Source organism: Thunnus thynnus, chromosome 10 (assembly GCF_963924715.1).
Source record: "Thunnus thynnus chromosome 10, fThuThy2.1, whole genome shotgun sequence".
NCBI lineage: Eukaryota > Metazoa > Chordata > Actinopteri > Scombriformes > Scombridae > Thunnus > Thunnus thynnus.
In genome coordinates, this window is record NC_089526.1 from 17,195,042 (window position 1) to 17,220,662 (window position 25,621).

Sequence of the window (25,621 nt, forward strand, 5' to 3'; positions counted from 1 at the left end):
CTGCATTAAATAAACTACAGGACAAACCAGGAAAAAGATAGTGAGGAAGCAAATAGAAATCAATTCAGTACTAGCAGAAATTATGTAGCAGTACATTTTATATTATAGTGGACAGAACTCGAGGGTAAGTTTCTTCCTTTAAGTCCTTTTCAGAGAACAATAACATATGCAGTAGGCAGCTTCACATGCATAATAAACCTGTGCATTAGGCCTTTGATATTGCCTTCATGCACTATCTACGTGCTCTTGAATTTTTCCCACGCTGCTGCAGAGTGAACCTCGCCGCTGTAGGTTACTTTCTTTCATGTCCTGAAGGAAATTCATTGTGATTTAATGAACTTTGGCCTCTGCGTCGCTCCTGCCGCCGCTGTATGTTTCTTATGTGACTAAAGACGACATTAGCGATGCAGACAAAAAAATGTCAGATCCTTATTACAACTCTCTGATCCAGTTAAGAGTCTATATTATGAATTATAGGCATTGTAGGTCTTAAAGATCAGGTCCACAGATCTACCTGCTTTTATCTGTTTTCATTTTTAGAAAGGAGTTTTACTTCAAATTTGATACAACAACTTACAATACAATATACATAGACTTGTTCAATAAGTTAACATCTAAAACTTTTCTATCCACCTACACTTTAAAATAATCTAAAATTCCTTTAACCTAACAAAGGAAAGAAAAAGAGAACCTTTCACCTAATAAGAGCTGAAACTAGAAACATGACAGAATAATAAGAACAAGAACAAAAGCTCTGCTGCACTATAGCAAACTTCCCTTTTTCACATCAGCTATCACTGTATGAATAAATGAGCCACATGCCACAAGAAGAAAACAATCAAACTGTTTTTTTGCTCATTTATTGAACAAGGTAGTGACAACTGTATGAATGCAGACAGACAAGGAAGTTTGGTCAATAACATCCAACAATTGCACAGGTCCTAACGGTTTATCTCAGATAGGCATGAGCAGCTTAGAGGCAAGCCCCTCTTGAACTATAGATTTTACTCTGCTGCTGTACAACACACACACACACACACACACACACACACACACAGCATGACAACACACTGTCATACTGCATGGCCTCACATGACCTTAAATGCCCTGCTCGACCCCCCTCACAGCAACACGATAAGCAGACAGAAGGCTAGTATTTATGGGCACTAAGTGCTGCCTTCTCAGCCGAATGAGGTCCAGATTCACTCACGCTGGTGCAACTTCCGTCCCCTCCTCAGGGAGAGTCTGTCTCAGTTTCAGTGCAGCATTAATCAATACTTTGAATTAGCAACTAACAAACTGAAGTGACGATTTCACAAAGAAAAAGTATACTAAGTATAAAAAGTACCTTCAATTTAAATGCAAAACCTCATCCCTCCTTCTCAGGGTGTGTTTGCACACTGACTAAAGTATGTTTGTCAGTTGGAGTTGTTATTTTTCTCTGCAGCATACGCCTCAATGGGCTGTCTGTCTTTTTGGATGGAACCGGGCAAGACAAATTGACAGCTTCACACACACACACACGCACACACACACACACACACACACACACACACACACACACACACACACTATATATATGTATATATATATATATATATATATATATATATATATATATATATATACACACACACGCACATGTGCTTGAGTGTGCACAGTGCCACAACTGCACACACATCTCCACGAAACCACAAACCTAAGCACACACACCCAAACAGAAGCACATGAGGCATACATGGGTCTGACAGACTGAGTGACAGTTTATTTTCAGGACTTAAATGAACACAGGGATAAACTTGATGCTCTGAGTCAAAGGAGAGCGGAGTAAGCAGAAGAAAACAAGTCGCTGCGATGCTTGAGGGTGGATAGTTTCCACATTAGACTACACACGCAGTGGCCTTTGTCGCTGCCGTGCAACTGTCTGTCCATGTTGGATTCAATGTTGGACCATTACTGACAGAGTTGCTGATAGAGCCGCACAAAGCAACAGAACAAAGACAGGATATAGATATGTAGGTACGGTGGTCACCCATGCAGCTCTTTGAATCCAAAAACTGCAGCAGCTTTTGCTGAGGATTCATCTTGAAAGCAACACTGTAATATAGTACGTAATTGGATCTATTGTAATAGAAAATTCCTTTCTCTCCGACAATTGGAAGTCAGACCCTTCCTGGATCAAAATGTAAAAAAGGAAAAAAAAATTGCAAATGTTTCATAAAATCTCCACTTAGTGTGGATCAACAGTGCAGCCCTCCCCCCCCAAAAAAAAGAAAAAAAAAGAGCGACTTTGATCATGGTTCTAGTTTTACAGGAGATAGTTTGAATAGAATCGGCAACTACTGAGGCAGAAATGTGTTTAATTAGGACGCGTAAGGTCTGCAACGTTTTCCATTTTGTGAGCATGAATAAAAATGACATATTGCGAAAAGAGGAAGAACAGCAAAAGCCACGAGAAGAGCTGACTTTGGAGATTTTCCCTTCCAGTAGTCTAACGTTACACGGCAAGAGATGAGGAGGAGGAGGAGGAGGAGGAGAGAGAGAGAAGCTGTGTGGAAGAAAAGCAGAGGAGAGAGGAAGGAAGGATCATCCTCTACCCTTCACCTCCTGCCCATCTGTGTCTCACCTTGGTTGAAGGTTTCTATAGTCTACATGTCACATAGTCTCTTTTTTTGTCTATTCTGCTTCCTTTGTCTCCGTTTTTGACTCCTCCCCTCTTTATATATCCCTTTTTCTCTTGTCCTCAGGCTACATATCACATACATTTCTCCTGTTTCTCCTCTACACATCCCCTCCCTCCTGACTTTCTCCTCCTCTTCCACCTCCCTCCCATGAACAGTTGTCCTCCACTCTCCTCTCCAGTTTTTGTCTCCTCCTTCTCCTCCTTCCCCACCTTTCTCCTCCTCCACTCTCCCCCCCCCCTGCTTCCCCCTCTCCTCCCCTCCCTGCTGCTGTTGTCCTCTACCTTGGCTCCCCTCCTCCTCTTCTTCCCTCCTCTATTATCCTCTCCCTCCCTCAGCCTCTCCTCCTCTCTTTCCCGGTCCCAGGGCTCGTTAAACAATGTCCACATTCACCTGACATCATCTGCAGAGAGCCGCCTATGGGGGTGACAATGTGTGTGTGTGTGTGTGTGTGTGTGTGTGTGTGTGTGATAGAGACAGTATGTATGGTTGCAGTCTCATTTAAAAAGACTGCAAGTTTGCATTCATTGCTTTACAATTGCTAAAGTATAGGCAGAGTTTGCTTCAATACACACACACACACACAGAAAGTAAACTCAACAGGAAGTGAGAAACAGACAAAGACGGAGAGATAAAGAGACAATTTCTGTTTTTAGGGAGTTTGGCAGTAGACTTTTATCACTGCAGAACAATTGGTATTCACAAGAGTTAAGCACACAAGCTGTTGGTCTAGAGAAAAGCACCCCCACCCGCCTTTACCCACCATCAGCACACAGTTCTCCAATTGTGTCCTCTTTCAAATTCTTTGCCTGCGATCACTCATACAGTAACTTCACCTCTCTGTCCTCCTATATTTTCCAACTCTTTTTTTCGTCATTCTAACCCTTATTCCTTTTTTTTTTTTTTTTTTTTTAAATCTACAGATCTGTCTTCCCCCCCCCACCTCCTCTCTCTCTCTCTCTCTCACTCTTCCTCTCCATGGATCCTTTGATGTCGGCTCATACCTGCTGTCACATACCACCTGTTCAGTTCTCAGCCGGACAGGAATGGATTCAACTAAACTACGCTACAATGGATGAGACCGGACTAAACTGGACCAGCCCAAATGAGACTAGACAGATCAAGATGGCTGGGAAGTAAGAGAATGAAGGTGTGGATGGCACACAGGTGAATACAGTTTCCCCTCAACGTTGGTTATTCCCAACTAGAGGATGAAGAGGGTTTCTTGTTGTTTAAACAGAAAGCTTTTTGAATAACCCTGATCAATAACTTACTTACTCACATTGGGACTTTTTTAAACTTTTTTTAAAAATTCATAACAGTTTTCTGGGGGGATGTTTGAAGCCTGAGTTTGTAAGTGCTTGCTACAATCTTGCAAGTTGTTTAAAGCCAGAAAATCCAAATTTGGGTGAAAGAGCCTAGTCTAGGTAAAACTGAAGTGGGATAAACAAGCACCACAACTGAATATGACAGATTGATAACACCTGTCCATCAAAATAAACACTCCACAAAATGCACTTCTCTTCAAAGACCCAGTGAAATAAAAAAAGACAATTTTAAGTTTTTATCTGTCTCTGAGAATGTCAAAAAAAACAAAACATTTTTTTGAGCATTTATACTGTATATCAAAATCATTCTCTTTTATCTTCTTGTGAAACATTGAAATATTTTTGATGACTTATCATGCGATCAAGAGCGTGTATATAAGCAGCTAGAAGAGCAATATCAAAGCAGGAGCTATGAGTTTAGATCACTTGGCAAAAACTTTGAAAAGAGCATGATTACTGTCCAATGTATTCATTTCTCCCTCCATCACCATGAGGGAGGTCTGAGTGAAGACTTAAGCTTGCTGGGCCACGACCATTTTTGAGCAATCCAATCATCTCCCTCTTGAAATAATACCCCAAGCACATATTCTATTTTACTCTGAATTACAGTATGTCACATTACAGAAGCTGCCATTTCACTGGCCTTAAGGCCTTAATATCTCCTTTAAAAATGTCCAACAAGATACATATTAATAAGTTTTCCCACACACTCTTCCTGAGGACAAAAATTTATCTACTTTGTTGAGAGATGTTTGGGGGTTTCTTTTTCTCAAAAATTCAATCAGAGGTTTTTGGAAGAACTGCATCTTCGGGCAATTCCACGTGGGCTTAAACATTCGGCCACTTTTTTTTGCTGCTTGACTTGTTTTTCAGTCTGAGTCGGCTCTGATCTTTATTGTTGGTCATTTAAGTTCAATGTCCTGTCCGACATTGTTCCGCTTTGCTCTTTGTGTTTCTGCTCTTTTCCCCTCTTCTGTCTCTCCTCTGTGTTTTCTTTGATCCGAAGCAATAGGTGAGTTGAAAGGTTAGCCTGTTGTCTGAACGTGACTGCTCTAAAGTCCTGAACAGAAACACGAGCATTGCTACAAACTAAAGTAGAGAGGCCAGAATGAGTGTGAATGTGTGTGTGTGTGTGTGTGTGTGTGTGTGTGTGTGGTGTGTGTGTGTTCTCCCAGGTGACGGAGCATGGACGAGAGAGATACTCGTTTGATCCCTGGAACAAAGAGAGAGGGGAGGGCAAGGGAGAGAGCAGCAGAGAGAGACAGCGCAGGGCGAGAGACAGGAAGGGAGAGAGATGAACAAGAGAGACAGATAGCTGAAGGGTTGAAGAGAGCGACAGACAGGAGGGAGAGAGAGAGAGAGAGAGAGAGAGAGAGAGGGGGTTAGGAGGGATCAGGCCTCATGAGAACAGAGCTTGGTTGAAGGGGGTTTGAAGATCACGAGCAGCTTTGTCAAACAGAGTGAGAAGGGAAGGAAAAATGTTGTGTCCAAAAGCTGTTGAGAGCACAAACACTCCTAATTGTAACGGCTAATTATGCTGTTTACTCACAGTTTTAAAGGGTCAGTTCACAGTGAAAAAATGTGCTCTAAATGATTTAGCAAAAGCTAATCTCTTCCCACATTGTCCCATACTTTGAATAATCCACAGACCTCACTGTGAACAGTTTTGAGCACTTTCTACCAAGGAAATAGTTTGAAAGAAAACTTAACAGCAGCATCAATGTATGGATTATCCAGAGTAACCAGGACACTGAGTCCAGAAAGAGACAGTACTGTTGAATTTTTAAATGTAATTTTCAATGCTGTGAACACCACAAATCCATCAACCCTGTCTCATTGAAATTACAGTATGTGTATATACGTTTCTGCAACAACTAATCTGTTTTGAGAGACTTAAATGCTGCCAAAGTTACAATTTTTCAACATAATGAGGACACATTTTTAATGAATGTACGTGTAAAGTTGAAAAATGTTCATACTGAATGAATATGCAAATTGTCCACAACAATACATTTCATTTGTTTTCACTACAATACTCGCTCCTGCAATAAAATATCCACTTTTAGCAACTAAAGCATGATTAATGTTTTTCATGGTTATGTTTCGGCACTCGAACTTGGGTTAAGATAAGGGAAAGATTGCAATCTTTGTTAAATAAGGAAAAAGTCAACAGTGACTTGAAGTAGAGGAAAGTGAACGTTTCCCTCAAAATGAATTTGGCAAAACAAAGTATTAGTATAAAATAAACAAAATTTCTAGGAGACTGGATTGTATTCGTTCATCATTGTATTGGGGTGGAGCACTGACTGTATATAAATATGGATGATGCGTCTTCACTTCCTGCTGCTATGCAAAAGTGAAGCCAAAATGTCTCCTTTTTGGGACCTGCCATTTTGCTTGTGTGAGTCTGCGCCGTGGAGTCAGGCGGGGGGGATGATGGCCCGCAGGACATGCCCCCGGAAATTCCAACCTCCCAGTTCAAATGGAACGCACCATTATATACAGTCAATGAGGGTGGAGGCAGATATCTCGAGGGGGTTATATTACAACACTGGAAAATAAAACTGCAGAGCTACATACCACCAGTGGAAAATGGGAGAATATGCTTTTTTGTGATTTGAGTCAATCAACCTTTTAACATGAAATTACAATCTTTAAAGTCTACATTCGTATTATCACACTACTATTGTCTCCTGCGACTGGCAGATTTATCTTCAAGCTGTATGCACATTACACTGAATTCCTTTACTGTGCTCATGCAATCAGTCCCAGAGCACCGCATACACTACCATCATGGCATTTTACTGATGTCAGAGAAAAAAAATGCAAGTGAAATCATTTTACACCCAGCACGGTCATGAAGGCTACCGATCAGCAGGTCCTGTCATGAAAAGTGTTTCGATGTGCTGAAACAACTAAAAGGAGGCAGGGCAGGAGAGGAGGAGGTGGGAGAAGAAGAAAGAGCAGAAAACAGAGGTCAAAGCGGTGACCTACAGACATTTAAAGGGTGTTTATATGTTTTAAAGTATGATTGATTTCTTTCTTTTCCATGAAGCTGTCTGTCTTTTCCTATCAGTTAATATATACATATTTACAAATGGTTTTGTAATAAATTCTTTCATCTTTAGATGAATAAAAAACATTTTGCAATTTCTCTAATCAATTAAAAATCAAATCCAGTCTTTTTCATACTATATACAGTATGTATCCTGTCCAAGGCCACAGCATACATTATAATATGACTGGATCCCCTTCATGCACATATGCACACTATATTATTATGTACACAGTAAACCAGCCCCTCAGACTCTCTCTCTCCTTCAACCTTCCATTTCTTCACCTCCACCAAAGACATTTCACTGCAGTGTTCAACTGCTGCTTATTAATGGGTTATATGTAGAAAAAAAAATACTACTTGCGTATTCCTGTTTATGCTGATGTGAAAATTGTGCTGTTGCTGGCTGTACTGCATTTAAATATGGAAAACATACAGGCATACGGTCCATGTGTTTTTTTGGGTTTTTTTTAAATTCTGTGGAAATTAATTTCACATTCTGTAATTTTGAAAGTTCCTCAGCACATAAACAGAGAAGCATTTATTTCCCAAAACAAACTAACAAAGAAAAAAACCTTAGTGTGGCAGTAGCATAAACAACTGAGTAGGATTCTAACAAGACAATGAAACCACCTTGGACAATCCACAGTATGTTGAAGTGTCCTTGAGCAATGCATTTTGCTCTAGTGGAGCTGCTCTGGTTCCAGCAGTAGCAGACCTTTATATTGTTAAGCTCCTAAATGTGAGTCTGTATACTGAAAAAGTGCATATGTACTAAATCAAAACAAAGACAAATGTGAAAAGTGCTGTTACAAAATGTCTTTAAAAGATGGTGATACAAGATACGTATGAGTGATCACTAACACTCAACCCCCCCACATGCTTTACTTCTCCTGACATACAACTGCATATTGTGAACTGCTTTCATCAAAAGTGCCTTAAAATACCAGGAAAGCATACTGTACATCTTTCGTGTGAATGTCCCCCGTGGGAATTGAACCACAGATATAAAGGATGTTTCTATAAAACCAAGCAGAGCGACTATCAACCCAGCCCCCACATCCCCACCCACATCTACCTTTTTATTCTCTTCCTCTAACAGACTTTTATTATGATCCTCCAAACATGCACAAGAGACATGTGAGTCACCCAGAGAAATAGACTTGTTACTCTACAAGTTATTAATTTCAGTTGAGTGTTTGGGTATGATGAGGAATGATCCTAAAAATAGAAATCTATTAAATAGAACTTATCTTTGTATTGTTTTGTGAGATGCAAGAGTATGTGTCATCATTTAAACATACATCAGTGAGTAAATCATCCCACTGTTAATCTTAAATTCAGAGTATTGCTGGTTTAAACTGTTTAACTATTTAACTGCCCAGCAACCTCCATCTCCTTCAACCTACAGTATATCTGTGATATCTGAGTTATTGCATCATAATTATTTCTGTGGATTTCATGTTATTTCAGTTCATTTTTTTAACCATGAAGGAGCAAATGAGACTGTCCTCGCAATAAAAACAACACTGATCATTTGTTCAAATGTCTAAAATGACCTATGTTTACTTTTTGTGACAATGCAGTAAGGACACAAATGTTAGGAAACAGGTGAAATAAATGATTATAAATGGTAAGTTATTGGCTGGAAGTTCTTACTGGTGGCAGCTTCCTAACTGCTCCTAGAAGCAGGATCAGCACCTTGGAGAGCGCCACAGTCCTGACACTTTTACCTGAAAAGGACCTCTGGTGGACATTGAATTATTACTTTTGTCTGTCAGGAGCAAAGGCGTATCATGACGTTATAGTGTTGCACAACCTCCTAGAGGGGAGGTCAGAGGAAGAGTGTGTGACTTTGACGAGAGACCACTGTTTGCATCCCATTTCCTGTCACTAACAGTCAATGTTGTTTTCTTTTAACCGTGACCACGAACATTTCTTGACCTTAACACTCAGCTTGGCTTGAGGATTTGATGTTAAACATTTGTTTATTGGTATACTGAACACTTCTACTAAAGACACTTTTAAAATGTGTGCTTGTACCATGACTGGGTGGTTTAAAAAGTATTTGAGAAGCAGGATAGGGAAAGAAGATAGTTTTGGTAATCTAGTGGTGGCCTCTCCCTCTGTTTTCTCTCTGAACTACACAGTGTTGAATCTAAGCTTTATTTATAAGCTGGTAGTCTTCCTCTCTCCCTCTGTCTCTCTGTCAGACAAGAGCAGTAGAGAGTGCTGAATATGAGCTGGTAGCATGGTGAGTCAGCCAGCAGCTTTACATTTAACACATGCCAACGCTAGCAGGACTGAAAAGGAACGCAGTGGGGGTGCTTTCTCTCCCTCTGTCTTGGTCTCAGTCTGTGGCTCTCTTCCTGTTCCTCTCTCTTCCTCTTTGGCTATTTTTCTCTTCTCTTTACTTTCATCACATCTCTCTTTCCACCCTCTTCTCCCTATTGCCTCCCATTACCCATTGTCTCCCCCCTCCACTCTCTATTTTTGCCCTCCCCCCTCTCTCTCTAACCCCCCTCCTTCTCCATCTCCCTCCCTCTTTCTCTCTCTCTGTAGTCTCCCAGTGGTCTTGCTGAGGGGCATATGCTGTTGCAGGGAGAAGGGGATGTCAGCTTGGATTTCAACACTGTCACAACAGGGGAACACACACACACACACACACACACACATACACACATGCAGGTACTGTACAGGCACAGGAAGCAAATAGCCACTTATAAAATATGCTGCATTTCTGTCTCACATACACACAAACCTGCACAGTCACACAAATGTAAACACAAATCAAATGGCCACTTGTACAATACGCATACATACACACACACACATACACACTCACACAAATGTGTAAAGAAAAGAGTCTCACCAGGGTAGAAAACAGTGCTTGTCTGCAAACTGCCCGACAGGCAGAAAATAGCCCTGTCTAAGGAGAGGAGAGGAGAGGAGAGGAGAGGAGTGGTAGTTGGAAGAGGGAAAAAAAGAGAGAGAAAGAGTGTGAGAAGAAGTGGAAGAAAGGCAGCAAGGGAGAGTTGAATAAAGGTAATAAAAGGATAGAGCGGATGAAACAAATGGCAAAAGAGAAAAAGAAAATATGTGTAATGGACTACACCCCAGGGCTGCAGCGCTTTATGTATTAAAACTAGATTGTACTGGAAAACCAATACCAACTAACAGCTAAATGACAATTTGCTCAAAACAAACCATTGTCTCCTTCTCGCGCTACCTCTGTTCTCCCCATCCTCCCCATTCCCTCCTTCCCAGCTGTTTTCTGCCAGTCTGATCCTTTGTTTTTCTCTCTCACCCATCCAGTTGTGCCCCCTCCTCCCCCCAAACTCTCTCTCTCTCTCTCTCTCTCTCTCTCTTGCTCCAGATCTGGTATCAGTGACCTTAGCTCAGTACAGCATGGTCACACTGGCCTGACCAGAATCCCATTACTGACACCCTTCATGTGTAACATTACTGCAATGTGTGGGTATGTGTGTATGCTTGTATACATGCGTGACATTGCCCTTTCCATAGCAACAACAACATTATGGGTGGTGCGAATCAGACAGACACAAACACACACACACACATACATACACTGGTTACACTAAACAGACACATACAAAGGCAGAAACACAGAAATACATTGCTGCCTGCTCTTAGCAACAAATTTGATACTACACACAAACACACACGCTCTCCAGAATTATTCCATTCTTATTATCACAGCTCCCCTCTCTAAAATTATTAATCCCTTACATCAGGGCTTTTTGAAACATTTCCGTCTGGGAACCAAGCTCATTAAAACAGCACTCATGTGGGTGCCGACCAGAAAAAAAAGCCCTCTGAAACAATCTGTGACTTGACGCACAGTTTAAAGGAGCAGCAAAGTTTATGTGAAACGTTTATTTTTCTTCTCCTATCACACATGAGGTTTTAAACCTCCAACGTGGTTTAAATGTTTAAATAACATCATTTGGTATAGTTAAACACATTTGTTGTAGATGAGGAGCATCTGCTCAGCTGCCTCTGAGGGATGCAGTGGGCGGGCTCTGCTATGATTATGTAAATCAATAGCAAATTTGCCAATACAAACCTTCATCCAGGGGGCAGTGCCACTCAGCCATAAATCAAGGCTGGGAAAAATAGCCTTTATGATGACCTTAATGATTTAACTTTGATTTACGATGAAACACTGCTATACTGTTAGTATCTAACCACCACCTGTTAGTCATTACACAATATTTTTCATTAAAGAGCAAAGACTGAGCAAACCTAGACTGAATGAGCATGGTTATGTTTAAATAATAGGTTTTCATAGTGTTTGCAAAAGTAAGGCACATTATAAAGGTCATAAGTCTGAGCTGATCCAGTCTTTTTACATACAGGCTCTCATGTGTTCAAAAACCCTATGAAGGCCAATACTTATAGACTGCAGGGTTGATTAGAGTTGACTTTAATGGGAGAATGGCTTTGATTTTATAAGCTGCCGTTGAAATAGCTGCATCAGCCCTATTGTGGCCAAATGGTTTGTTTTATAAAGGTGGAATTGGCAGCCATGGTGCTCCTAATCATTATACTCTGAATATGATTTAGATTTAGGGAAGCAAATTTATAAACACTATGTATATGATGTGATAACACTTTGGGAATATGATGAAAAGTAAAACAATATATTGCAGACTTTTTTTTCTCTTCTTCGACAAGGCTTTTGTGAATTGTTGCCCCAATAAAAGAGGAAATTGGAACTGAGGAGTAACCACAAATGCATAAATTTGGATAAAAAATTACAGTAAATTTGGACAAAGACTCTCATAAATGTGCAGAATACTGTTAAAACACCTCATGGGTCACATTCAAAGCTTCTTATCTGACCGTATGTTATGTTCCAGCATATAGATCCAATATGGTGGCTGTCAAATTCAACAAGGTTGGCTGATTTTTCTGCGAATTATTCTCAATGATTAATGGTCTTATTACTGTAGCCACCTCTCCCTCCTCCTCAAACACACACAAGAGAGATACAAGTGTATGATTAGAGGGGTGGAAATGAGAGGAAAGAGGAACAGTGCAGAAAATAGAGAGAGACAGAAAATGGAAAAGCAGAAAGGGGGAGACAGAGAGTGGCTGATAAAAGGAACAACACAAAAATGGCCTTACAGTAGATGTGGGAATCCTTGCATAGTTGCACTGATTGATGTTTTTGGCTGACTATCAGTCTTACAGCGGCACTGGTTTCTTTTAATTTTTATCAAATAAATGAGGAACAAGTTTCACACTCAAAACATATGAGCTGTTTTATGACTGTAATGAAAAGCTATGTGGATAATAAAAATAAAAACAAGGAACAAATCTGCATAATGCATATTATTGTCAAATTAACTGTGATAACAGCTTCTGCGCTTGCAATGTTCTAGTCCTTGTACTTTCCTTTCAGCAGCTGGGGGTAAATAGCTCCGCACTACAACAGACAACAAGAAAAAAAAAACAACAAACATACTCAGAGCGGAGTCTGGCATTTGGTTGCTCTACATACAACAGTATTCAACTGGAAACAGCGATCACTGATAAATTAGCAATGTGTGTGTGTGCGCCTATCTATGTCTTGTAGTGTCTTTATGCATGTTTGTGTACATGTGCTCCTGTATGGGTGTGTATGTTCTGTTAAATAGCGACGGTATCTGTAACCTGACATTGTGTTGAAACACCTGTAACACTCTGCAAAAAAAGGAGATTAGCTCTCCATTCCTGGAATAATGTAAATGTTGCTTCTACAGAACGCAAAATTCAATGTGTTATATACATGCAATGAAGTCACGCCTGTTTATGCTCCCAAAAGAAGTGGTTCATTTGGGGTAAAATAACATCTGTTCCTTCTGTTTGCATGATGTGATGTGGCATTTTCATGGTTTGCTGAGCACAAACTTCCTTGTAATTGGTTTGCTTTCCTCCTAGCAAATGCAATGACCCCTGTTGTTGGTGATTGCTGCAAATAAGTGTAGTGTGTGGAGAGATGCTACCATTTGCAAAATAGTTTATCCGCTTTTGTGCTGTATTTGAGATTTGTAAGATGTAGTGGTTTAAGTGCCATGATTGAAATGAATATGCGCTCTTACACACGACTACAAGATTATGTCATGGAAATATGTCTTTTATAAATCAAAATGTGGCCCTTTATCATCACTCTGAACGTTGCAACTGAGTGAACACCACTGGTAAGGTAATCATTCATATCACATTATCAGTATGAACACACTGCTTTATGTTCACAACTTGTTTTTGTACTACATCTTGTTTAATTAAAACTCTGTTTCATTTAATTTCTTCTTTGTGATAAAATCTGGGATAAATGTGATATCGTAAATAATGAAAAATCCAAAAGCTGTTGCCTACAGTCCCCCTGCTAAAACTTCTGTGAGACAAATTTTGTGAAAGCAAGTGTAGAGTAATGGGGAGAAACATATTCCTGCAGTATTGAACGGATGCTCGGAAGACAGGCATCAGCAGAGCAGAGGAGACGACCCACCAGGCTAGAGAAGAAGTAGCCTCACTAATGCTAGATTAGAGAGCAACTCTCTCTTTCTCTGTATTACTGCAGCAGTGTACTGAGAGAGGAAGTTAAACACACTTTTACTCACTGTCCTCTGTGTTTAATGAGTTAAGTTTCAGTTGAATAATAGGCACACCTTTAAACAGCTCAATCATATTAAAAAAACCTTTCAGAAACAAGTGAGTCAGTTCTCTAATTCTTTGCTGAATATGTTACTCATAATTGGAAACTAAATTGGAGTACACAGTTGTAAATAATTCTTTCACGGACATATTCATCATCTGCTCTATGGATGAGTCACACAACAGAAGGGCAGAGAAAAGCTGACGAGGGCCAAAGTCACTCCCTCATTGCCATGTACAGTTTTTTTTCTTTAAGCTGAGGAACAAAAACTTCCTGCTCACATCACTCAAACTACTGCAGATACACTCTCCAAAAATATCACTTTGTGTGTGCCCTCTGCATGAAGACAATCTTTCAATAAGAGGTTGGAGAGAATTAAATCTTCCAGCTGAAACTACTCAACTGACACTTTAGTTCCTCAAGAAACAAACTGCAAATAAGCTTTTTTATCTTGCAACAACAATAGTTACAGATTTATTGTGTCAAGAAGTTGTCCAGTAAACACTGTGCACAGGAAAATCTAACTTTTGTGACTTTTCATTGCAGCATCAGAACTTTTGTTTGCAAAAACTTGAGTGAATTCCAAAACTATTGAGAACCATGGACAGATTGTCAAACAACAGCAAGAGCAGCAGTCCATCAAAACCTCTGAAGCATGTCCTCATAATCTCTCTCCCACATTTTCCCACATATTCTTTCTCATTACTTTATTTAGATTTTTCAGTTGAAGCACACCTAGTCAGGAGGTAAATATCATGAAAAGGAAGAATACTTTAGGAGGAAAATGAAATGAGACATTGAAATAGGAATAGAAGGATAGAAAGAAGGGACAGGGAGCAAGAGAGCAAGTGGGGGAATGGTAGACAAAAAGAGATAGAGAGTGTGTGTGTGTGTGTGTGTGTGTGTTTGGTCGGGGGGCTGGGGGGTGGGAGGGGGGGGTTGAGGAAAAGAGGAATGCAGGGAGGAGGAGAGAAATAGTTGTGAGTAGAAAGGTGTGATGCAAGGAGCAGGATGAGTCTCTGAGTCTCTAATTATTTTTTTCAGTTCAAACTTCAATCTCTCACTGTGACCTTAATAAACAGATGATATACACACATACACAAATCCATGGGTGCATGCACACACACAAACGCCGCATACACACACACACACACACACACACAACCACAGTGTGATGAAAGTGTTACCTCAGCATTTTCCAGCTAAATGTACTCATTAGCCTAGTTGCACATGGCTGCCTGGGAAAACAACAAAGTCAGCTCCAGAAAGCACAGAGCATTCATCTAAGAGGCTGTGGGAGACAGAGAGCAGAGGTCTCAGCACTACTAGAAACTCATGGCTGCATTATTTTCTCTAAGACTGAGTCAGTTTAGATGCAATTACATACATTTTCACTTCATGTTTATTCTGGCAATTTTCTCCACAAGCAGTCCCAACAGAGTTAACATAATGGATACTAACCATCAGTTTCAATTAACATTGTTAACATTACAAATAAGGCTTATTTTTCTGTTCTGTCTTAAACTGGTCTTTTGCACCCACAAAGCAAGCTTCGTTAGAACCAGGAAATGAACCTGCTCTGAATTTGGGCACTGGTTCACGACCTCTGGATACATACAGCATCTGGATACATGCTGGATTCATACACCATAAAACCTTCCCACTCCTAAAAACATTTACCAGTCAAGGAACAAATTAGCTTATTTCACCATCAGAGGAAGGGTTTAGTTTTATTGACAACGCCTAAATATATTTTAAAACACAACTTTGTCAGGGATAGAACAATAAAGTCCACCATTGTAGACAAATGAATACCAAGAACAAAAAAGCTGAAATGAATGAAATGTTTTTAGGGATGTACTCAAGACAAAAAGACAAAAAGCAACATAACATCACATCATAAGAGACAACAGTGGTGTGACGCAGTGACACGCAGTAAATGAATCATGTTATGATCATTGATGATCATTGATGATCAATGATCATTGTTATTGCCTGTAATTAAACTTGAAAAATCATTGACGGCTGAAACATACAAGATAAAGAAAAAACAATTTAAAAAAGTATATAGATACAGTTAATAAAAGATACAAAATACAAAAGCAAACCAGTTAAAACAAACAGTACAAACGGAAGCTGAATTTGTGCTCATAGATTTAAATTGACCAAGAGTTACCAAAGTATTAATTCTTAGGGTGTTTTGTAAAGAGCATAGAAACCAAAAGCAGATCTTCCAAGCTCAGTACAAACTCGAGGGACTTGCAGTGAAAGCCAGTAGACCGAGTTTGATGTGGTCCAGAGGACCAGTCTAGCATAGATGTGATATAAGATGGCAGCATCCCAATAAGGGCCCTGTAGATAAACAAATACATATGCCTATCACGTCTCTCAGACAGAGAAGAGCACCCAACTTTTTCATACAGGATGCAATGATGAGTGCTATAAACATCACCAGTAATAAACCTAAGGGCAGAATGATAAACAGCATCCAAGGGCTTAAGAGTAGAAGCAGAGGCATGCCTATAAATCACATCACCATAATCCAAGACAGAGAGAAAAACAGCTTCAACAATTTTTTTCTTACAAAGCATAGGAAAGTTAGTTCTGTTTCTAGACAAAAAAACAACAACAATTTTTTTGTCATAATTTGTTGACAAGATTGTCTATATGAAATTTGAATGTGAATTTGTCATTTAAGGGATTTATATTCTGTTACTTTCAATAATGGATCCTTGACAGTGGAAGAATAACAGAATAACAGAATAACATAAACTTAGTTTTATGTAATTTAAAACAAGTTTAAGATCATTAAGTGCAGCTTGGAGAACGTCAAAGGAATGTTGTCAGTTCTTCACAACTAGCTGAGCAGAGTCTGCAATACAATACGATATTGTGGCATCCATGTATAAATGTGCATAGCAGTTAGTTAAAGATGAAAAAGTATTATTAATATAAATTGTAAAAAGAACCGGACCCAGAATTGAACCTTGTGGAACACCCTTAGTTATCAGTAAAAACTCTGAACAAATAGTTCCCAAGTTCACTAACTGCTGCCGATCAGATAAGTTATTCAGAAAACATGCACAAGGACTTGAACAAAAAACCAACATTACTTAAATAGGTAAAAGCAAGGAATGATCAACAGTGTCAGATGCCTTGGAGAGGTCCACAAAGATGAAGCACAATGTTTTTTCTCATCCAAGGCAGTACTGTGCGAAGGCCTGAACTCGGATTGATGCGGCTCAGAAAAGAGTTTGTCGTGAGAAATTCCTTAAGGTGACAATTTATAAGTGACTCTAGAATTTTAGCCAAACAAGACAATTTGGATATTGGTCTATAGTTATCTGGATCACTCCTTTCTCCACCCTGATTTGGACATGAGCGGTTTTCCAAACTCTGTGAACAAGAAAGGTTAAAAATGTGTTATTTGTTCAACAATTAGTGGAGCCTAAAGCATCTAAATTGTCTTCACCAGTAGATTGATTTGAAGAGCCTCAGTAACTACTCTGAGAGAGACAGGATCTAAAATAAACTGAGAAGCATGATTTAGAGTAGGTACATAGCCTAATCATGATTAATAAAAAAGATGGTCAATGTTAGTAGGAGGGGATCCACTGTCCTCGTCCTCAAAAATGTGACCAGCGGTTGTAAAGTGTATTAAGAACAGATCTCCCTATGATCATATACTAAGCAATCATCAAACTTGATATGAGTAGGTAGGGAGGCAGCCGAATTGCTTTTTTTTTACTACCTTCAAAAATTTTGCAGGGTTTGAATAAGAGCTAGAGACCAAGTTCAAATAATGATCAGATTTAGCCTTTCTCACAAGGGACATGCATTAATTTCTAATCTTTCTGAATGAAACCCAGTGGGATGCCTCTTTAGTACGTCTAGTGAGGGACCAAGCTTGTCGCAAGTTTCTTGACATGAATAAGGTTGATAATTCAGGGGAAAACTATGGACTACATCTATTTTCACTCTAATTTTTGTAAAAGGTGCATGCTTACCTATGACAGAAGGGAACGTTTTTGTTAAAAAAATCTAAAGCTAATTCATGATGAAGCTCTATTCAAGTGTGTGTTCCTAATACATGCAATATGGACAATGATCACTAATCCCTAAATCGAAAACACCACCTGCAATGATTTTGTCACTCCTGTTAGAAAAGATTATATCAATTAGAGCAGATCTTAAAGGACTCTTCAGATTAGGACTAGTGGGTTGGGTTCATTGTATAATTGAGATGAATTGAGGCTATAAGACACCTCCTTTTAATAATCAGAAGCAACAGTCAACCAATCAATGTCAAAATCTCCCAAAACTATCATTTCCGAGTTAGAATACCAAGAGAGTCACTCTGCCAAATAATCAATAGACCTAGCATCAGCTGAAGGAGGTCTATAAATCCCAGTTACAACAATGGAATTATTAGACCTACAATTTATCTTTAGTGCAATGAATTCAAGGCATTTGGGCACAGTAACAGCATGTAGAATAGATATAGAAAAAACAAGATTCAACATAAATGGCCACCCCATTGCCCCAATTCCAACTCTGTCAATTCTAAAAAAGATTATAATCATTTAAGGCCACTTCAGACTCACTAATGCTATTCTTAAGCCATGTTTCTGAAAGAGCCAAAATATCTGGATCTGCTTGAGAGACTAATATATTCAAGTGATCAAGTTTCTGATGCTGAAGTAGACTTCTAGTATTCAAATGAATTGACCCTAAGCCTTTTTTGGTCTTAAACGTATATGGATTATTCAGACAGAATTGGAACAGGATTAGAGCTCGGAGAGACAGCAAGCACAGATTCAGGTATATAAGGGGGATAGGAGACAGGACGACGATATGACAAACTGTCTTCAGATGTTAGTCATTCTCAAGTCAGCGATGTTAAAAAATATTTCTACTCTATAATAATAAATTCTATTCAGGAACTCTGTTTAGTAGCTATTGGTTAGGTTAAGTACAATCTTATACACTTAAGGTCTTTTCCAGCACCGGTTGCTTTATGGTAAAGTTTGGAAATGCATAAAAATGGGCTAGGGGCAAGTAGTAACTCAGAACAACAGGACTCATTGGGGTTTATCTTTCCAAACTGAATGTCAAAGAGGATAGTGAGCCAAGGTAACAACTATATAGGACTGTGGCTGTCACATGGATAATAAATCCCATATCTACCCATGCATATTCATTATACAGTATGCATGTGCAAGGCTTATTCCAGCACACGTTAGATGAAAGGCGGTATTTGCCAGTTTATCATGGTGGTACTATACAAACAGACAGACCATGATCTCTACAAACCTCTACAAGACAGACCAAACTAGACAAACAACAGGCAATTTAGAATCTAAAAAAAATCCACCTAACTAACCTGCATGTCTATGGACTGTGTGAGTAAACTTGTGCAGACATAGGAAAAAAAAAACAATGGACTTTCTTGTGGAACTTGTGAAGACAGGGAAAAGTCAGTTGCCACCTGACTGAGCAAAGAATTAAAAAGTGTGTAAAATTTTAGAACATTATGCCCTCTCGCTCATGGTGCAAAATGTAACAGAGGCAGAGTTTTGTTAACAATTCACAGGTGTAGTTGCTGTTTTGAGACCAGAAATATGTGCAGCAATAATCCTCAAACTCAGTTCCTCTGATTGGTCACTTCCAGGTAAATAGCTCCCTTGTCTTGTCTTCCCACGCCAAGGTAAGTACTATCACATTCATGATTTTTGTCAAACACACAGCACAGCCCTTTTGAACTCTCTTCTCTAGTAAGTGAAACACTGGACTGTGTCATACACTCACCCAAGTCCAAAGGCACCTTTCTCTGTGTCAGAGTGAAGGCAAGATGACCATCTGATTTAAAGGCTGAGTTTCTGGCAGAGGGCTTCATGTGTGTTTCTGTCTGCTTTTGTGCATATTCCAGCCTCACAGCTTCAGGCACATGTTTGGAGTCATGAACCTTTTGGTTTCAAAGGGACACACAGAGAAGCATTGAGGGAGGAGAAAGAAAGACAGTGTTTGCTAAGTACTTTGGTTATATAGCTAATAAATTCATTTACATTTTTTTTCTTTTCTCCAAGTGACAGTGCAGTAACACAGGGTCTTTCCCAACAGCAAATGAAGTCCTCTGAGACTTCTTGCCCTTTGACGCCTAAACTAAAGGCTGAAGTGAAGTGGCCAACCCAACAGATACTTGCTGACCTCCATAGGAGGAGAAGTCTGGACAAATTTCGGCACCTCCCCTCAAACATACTGGACTTATGAAATAACAGCACTTTATGCAATATCACCAAATTCTCTATGCACTATGGATGTTTTGCACTTTGGCACTGGTTGTACTTTATGTACTCTATATGGAATTGTTATTTATTCTGAAATTCAATAAAGATCTTTTAAAAACGCAACAGGAGTTTCTCTCATTCAACTAGTGGAGGAAGGCTGCAGTGACTTTAGGACTGGACCAGGCTTGCTCTGGGTACAAAAAACACTTGCAGATTGACTTTTAGAAGTTTAATCTTCATGCGATGAATCAGTGTCAAATGTGGATATAAAACTGGAGTATCATCATTCAGCTTCAGAGACATAAAAGACACCCTCTATGGAAAAAACCATTATAGAACGGAGGCTCATGGAAGACAAGCTGCCAATGCTGCATCAACAAAGTATAATCAACCCCTCAAGCCTACTGGTCCCCTCTGATTCCAACAGGAAGATATATGGTACTATGTATAACACACATATATCATATACAGTATAGTAATTATCTTATTTGCTAGTTAATTACATAAACAGGAAAGAGTAAAATAAATTACTGGGGTTTACCTGTTGTGTATTCTGATTGCCATTAAGTATATTGTATTTTATGCAAGTATGCTAACATAAATGTTACAAGTCTTTTAAATGTTGTGTTCATCTAAATTAGAAAATGTTGGACTCAGGCCACAATTGGTTCTTTCAAGAGCTTCACTGGCTTTTCAGTTTTCTCAAAAATTGCTCCTTTTACGGTAGCGCATTGCATTCTCCAAAGGAAAACAAACTGGAGGCCTTATCTTGTAATTATGACCTCTGTATTGCATAATTATGACTTAAGATCTTGTAATTATTTCTTTATTCTTTGTTATTTTCTTATATTCTTTTTTTGTAATTATGTGAGAGTAGGTCATAATTATGATATATGTAAGTCATAATTACAAGATAAGGTCTCCAAATGTTTTTTCTTTGTATATCAAAAAGGAAACAAATAAGTGTAAATGAATTGCTAAAAACATCTATGTAAACAGAAGACTTAATAGCAATAAAAATGATCAATTCAATTCCCATTACTAATGACAGGCTGCAAAAGAACAAAAAGAGTTTTTATTTAGTCCTTTAAGTGTGATTTGATTGAGATATATGATATATTTAATGTAAGGGAACTGAACTTTCTATAGACTGCGTCTATCCATAATCAGAATAGATTTACTAGGTTTGAACTAGATTATAAAAATGTTGACTGCATACAAAACTGTCTGCTCCAGCTAGAGAAGCATTTCCTGCTTTTGCAATAATTAAGCAGCAACTGGCTGTTGGATAGTGCTACAGTATTGTCAAATCCCAGGTGTACAGAATAATCGAGGCATACAGAGGTTAGAGTCATTATTAAGATTCACTACCAGTCAGTATTAATTCCAAAGGTGGATTTACATATAATACAACTAAAGAGTTTAATCATTAACACCGCTAAAATGTAGGATGAATATGTATTATTTCCCTTGTTACACTTTGCTTTCACATACATCTGCATCTTTAAAAAGAATACATCTATTAGTTTACATTACAATTGACAAGACTGTATGCTGGATATTGTTGAAGTGACAAATGAGGAGAATTTTGTGTCTATTTACAGTCTCATTGTGATGTTATTTAAAGGTGAATGCTTTTAGGTTATGAGTGAGAAATATATTTATTTAGATTATGATTGAGAAACACAGTATATTAATTGAGACCCAGTGGTGGCGTGGTAATTGAGGAGTTCAATTTATTCATATTCATTACTCCATAATGTGCTGTATATATAATCCGTGAGAGCTGAGCTGGAGATACAAACAAGCTCTCAGTGAAAATGTTTTAATTGGCCTGTTCTATTTCCATTTCAATAAGATGTCCCCTCCTCTCTTTTCCTCTTTTGTCCCCTCCACATCTCTCATGCTGTCCTGTCTGATATTAGACATGTTGGCTCCCTCTCTTCTTCCTGTTAATGGATCGGTTAGCTCCATAATTTGGAGCTGTATGTGAGGAGATAAAGACGAGTGTATGTGTGAGTTTGTGTGCGACTGGATGCAGCGGGACAAGACTAACACAGGAAGTTGAAAGAGGAGGAGATGGGAAGATGAAAGGAGAGACATGAAAGGAGATGGGACGAAGAGAGAAAAGTTGAGATTTCATGAACACTAAAAGTGAAGCTCTGGCAACTGAGATGAGATGTACTTCTGATCAGAAGCGATTACACACTGACACCACCAAAAACTGTAATCCAAACTTGCTCACAACAGAGCCATTTTATCAGCACTTGAATTCAAATATCAAGACAGTTTTTGAATTCTGGGAGTTTTAAAACCATGTTCAAATGTAAATCTATTTCAGACTAGTTTGATACTACAATTTGTGATGCCGTACAATAAGTAAAGTAAAATGACTAATACATACTCCAGAAGCAGGCTCTCAAACTCCGGCGACATTTTCCACAAAGCAAGGCAGCCATGATAATTATGTCACAAAAACATTTAGCAGCCTTTGTGAAGTCAGTTATAGAGAATACGTAAAGCTGATTATAGAACAAATTAGCATATACAATGATCATATTGTCATATGTACAGTACCAGTCATAAGTGTGGGCACATTTTCTCATTCTAGGCAATGAGGAAGTGTGTCCAAACATTTGTCTGGTAACATATAGCATGTGAGCACTTCTGCTCTGAAAACCTGAAAAATGCGTAACATAAGTACATTTCTTTAGCTTGAGTGTGATAACTGGAAAAATACATTATGAAAACTAAAACTTAAACAGAGCAAGAAAAATTAAAGTAGAAAAATGAAAACGGGTAATAAATTGGAAATGGACTGCATTTATATAGCGTCTTTCTAGTCTTCTGACCACTCAAAGCGCTTTACACTACATGCCAACATTCACCCATTCACACACACACACTCACACACCAATGGTGTAGCCTTTGGGAGCAATTTGGGGCGCAGTATCTTGCCCAAGGACACTCAGACATGTGGACTGGAGGAGCCGGGGATCAAACCACCAATCTCCCGATTAGTAGACGACCTGCTCTACCTCCTGAGCCACTCTGTAAATAATCATGTCTTCATAATGCTATTATGAAGACATCATAAATTCATCTGAGTCTGCAAGACACAAGGAGTTTTTAATTTAATTCATTATTTGACTAATATTTAATGGCAAATAATGCAATAAAATTGAAATAATGAAATCAAACAAAAATATAAAATTGCATCAAATAGCAAATTGTTATCCATTTAAAAAAAAAAAAAAAAAAAAGCTGAATAGGACAAATACAATAGCAGCCTCACTCTGCTACTAAGGATATAAAGCAACAGAGGGTGTAAAATCTATGATAACCTCCTGAAAACTGTAATAATTATACTTTTCACTGCTGGAATGTTAACATGGCTGCACTACAGACAGCACATCACAGTGCCTGACTCAATTCACTCCTACTTCAGTCAAGTCAGGAAGCAGCTTTTCTTCAACAGTCAACTACTTGAAAAACCTCTGGCCAGAACTGAAATGATCCCAGTTTGATCACTGATATTTAGATGCAGATGAAGAGGAAGGAGGGAGGGAAAGGGAGGAGGGAGAAGGAATAAAGAGGAGAGTGAGAAATGAAAGATGAAAAGAAACTAGTGAGGAGAGGAAGAGGTGAATATCTTGCCTGTTTTCTCCCTGAAAACACTCTCCTTCTGCCTCCTTTCCTCTCTTCTCTTCTCCTCTGGTATGTTTTCTCTTCTTTCCCTCTGTTTTCTCTTTGTTTGTGTCTCTCCTCTGTCCTTTGCTTCTCTCTTTTATTCAAGAAGTACCTTCTTCTACTGTTTCCCCTCTCTCCTGCCCTCTTACTTCCCCTCCGACCACATATTTTCCCTCCCTTCTTTTCTCCTTTTCCCCTGGATTCCCTATTTCTCTTCTTTCCCCTCTCAGCTCGCTTTCTCGTTCCTCTCCTTCCTTCCATCTCAACCCCTCTTTATTCGTTCCCCCCTCTCCCTGTTCGTCTTTGTGTGCCCTGCCATTCTCCGTGCTGCCCCAGGCTCAGACATATGGCGCTCTCCTCTCTGCTATTGTCATCCATTAACACACTTGTCAGTGGGAATTACAGACACATAGCGCAACATGCAAGGCTGTGCTATAGCTTCTGATGTTGGAGACAGAACAAGGCAGGGAAAGATGTTAGGCGTCTTAAAAGGGCAAGAAAAGGAATCTCATACACTGCGTTTCGAACATTACCTCAGACAAGAAGTGACTTGCAAAATTCATGGTGAAGAATTAGTATTACATCATTTTCATGCATGTATTCAATTGCCAACCAAGTTCATTAAAACTTTGACAAGGCCCTCTTTACTAGGATTAAATCCTCTCCCTCACATAGTGATGTGTTTCTGGTTTTAGCATGGTTGGTTTACAGTAAAAAACCAACAAGTTCTCCAAATTAATCAAGAAAATACATTGATCTGATGCTGTTATTGACAGGATGGCATTGTCAGTCTGTGCCTTCAAAAAACGTTACAAATCACTGTTGTAAAAATAAAATCAGTTTTCTGATAATGCTTGGGTTAAGGTTTGCTTAGGTTTAGGCCGAATCAACTTGGCTTATTAACATTTAGCGAAAGATCAGGGTTTGGATGAAAATTACTACTTTGTTAAGGTTAGAGGACCTTCGTCGTCATAGTTACAGTAATAAACACTGGGTGATGGTTAGAGAACAATTATGGTCATAGTTAAAAGAAACCAAAGTTGATCGTTGGTAAGAAACAGGAAATGATTTGTTGACCTATCACCTCAACCTCCTCCCTTGTGGACTTTATGACTTTGTGTAGTCATAATTATAATATTTACTACATAATTACTGTAATTACTACTAGAGGGCTTCATCACCTGAATGTAATCATATGTTGTTTTGGGGCATTTTCTGAAATGACCAATGCCTCTGTTTTTTCTTGGGAGGAAAGTCTCCTTCAACAATGGCTGAACACATACTATAAATTAAATACAGCTACTTATAGAAAATCCAAGGAAAAATATGTTTTAGTACTGACCACACAGTTAAAGGAACATCTCACCAAAAAACATGTTTTGACGTCAATATATAACAATATGTTAAATTAAAGAAAGGGCCAATTATGCTCTTAATCAACAAGATAAATTTTTTGAGCACAGTGTACATCAGTTTCTTCATTTAGACATTTTTAGACACATCTTCTAACTCAGAAAACTGCTCCACTGCTGCATCACAAGATGAGGAAAGGCCAATGTATTTGTATAGCAACTTTCGCCGACAAGGAAATTCAAATTGCTTTAAGTAAGACATAAAAAGGCACAAAAGAGATCACTGTTGACTGGCCATGTACCCTATAAGATGGCTCCCTTACATACTATTCTAGTTTCCAGTTGTCATCATTAGACCATATATTTCCAGCCTGCTAAGATGATTATAGCTGATCTGACATCAGCCATCTTGATAGATATTACTATCCGGATAATGTCACTTCAAAGCTCTGTCATTAATATTTTATATTAATGTTATAAAGTTGTTCTGAATGTTGGATTAAAGGTTCTATATGTAGGAATCAGAAATTCCTTCTCATTAGTGACACCGGTGGCCGTTAAGTG

At 38.9% G+C, this 25,621-nt stretch overlaps 1 long non-coding RNA gene across 4 annotated transcripts in view; it reads right to left on the minus strand.

The window, feature by feature from the left end:
- LOC137191492 (uncharacterized) overlaps positions 1-25,621 on the minus strand; it is a 152,495-nt gene that overhangs the window by 94,114 nt on the left and 32,760 nt on the right. Inside the window, exons 3-4 of one of the 4 annotated variants that reach the window (XR_010930408.1) lie at positions 19,537-19,693; positions 14,922-17,124 (exon numbers count right to left, since the gene is read on the minus strand). The exons of the other annotated variants lie outside the window; for them this stretch is intronic. This is a non-coding gene — a long non-coding RNA (uncharacterized lncRNA). Of the gene's footprint in view, positions 1-14,921; positions 17,125-19,536; positions 19,694-25,621 lie in introns of those variants that run through there. 4 annotated transcript variants of the gene reach the window in all.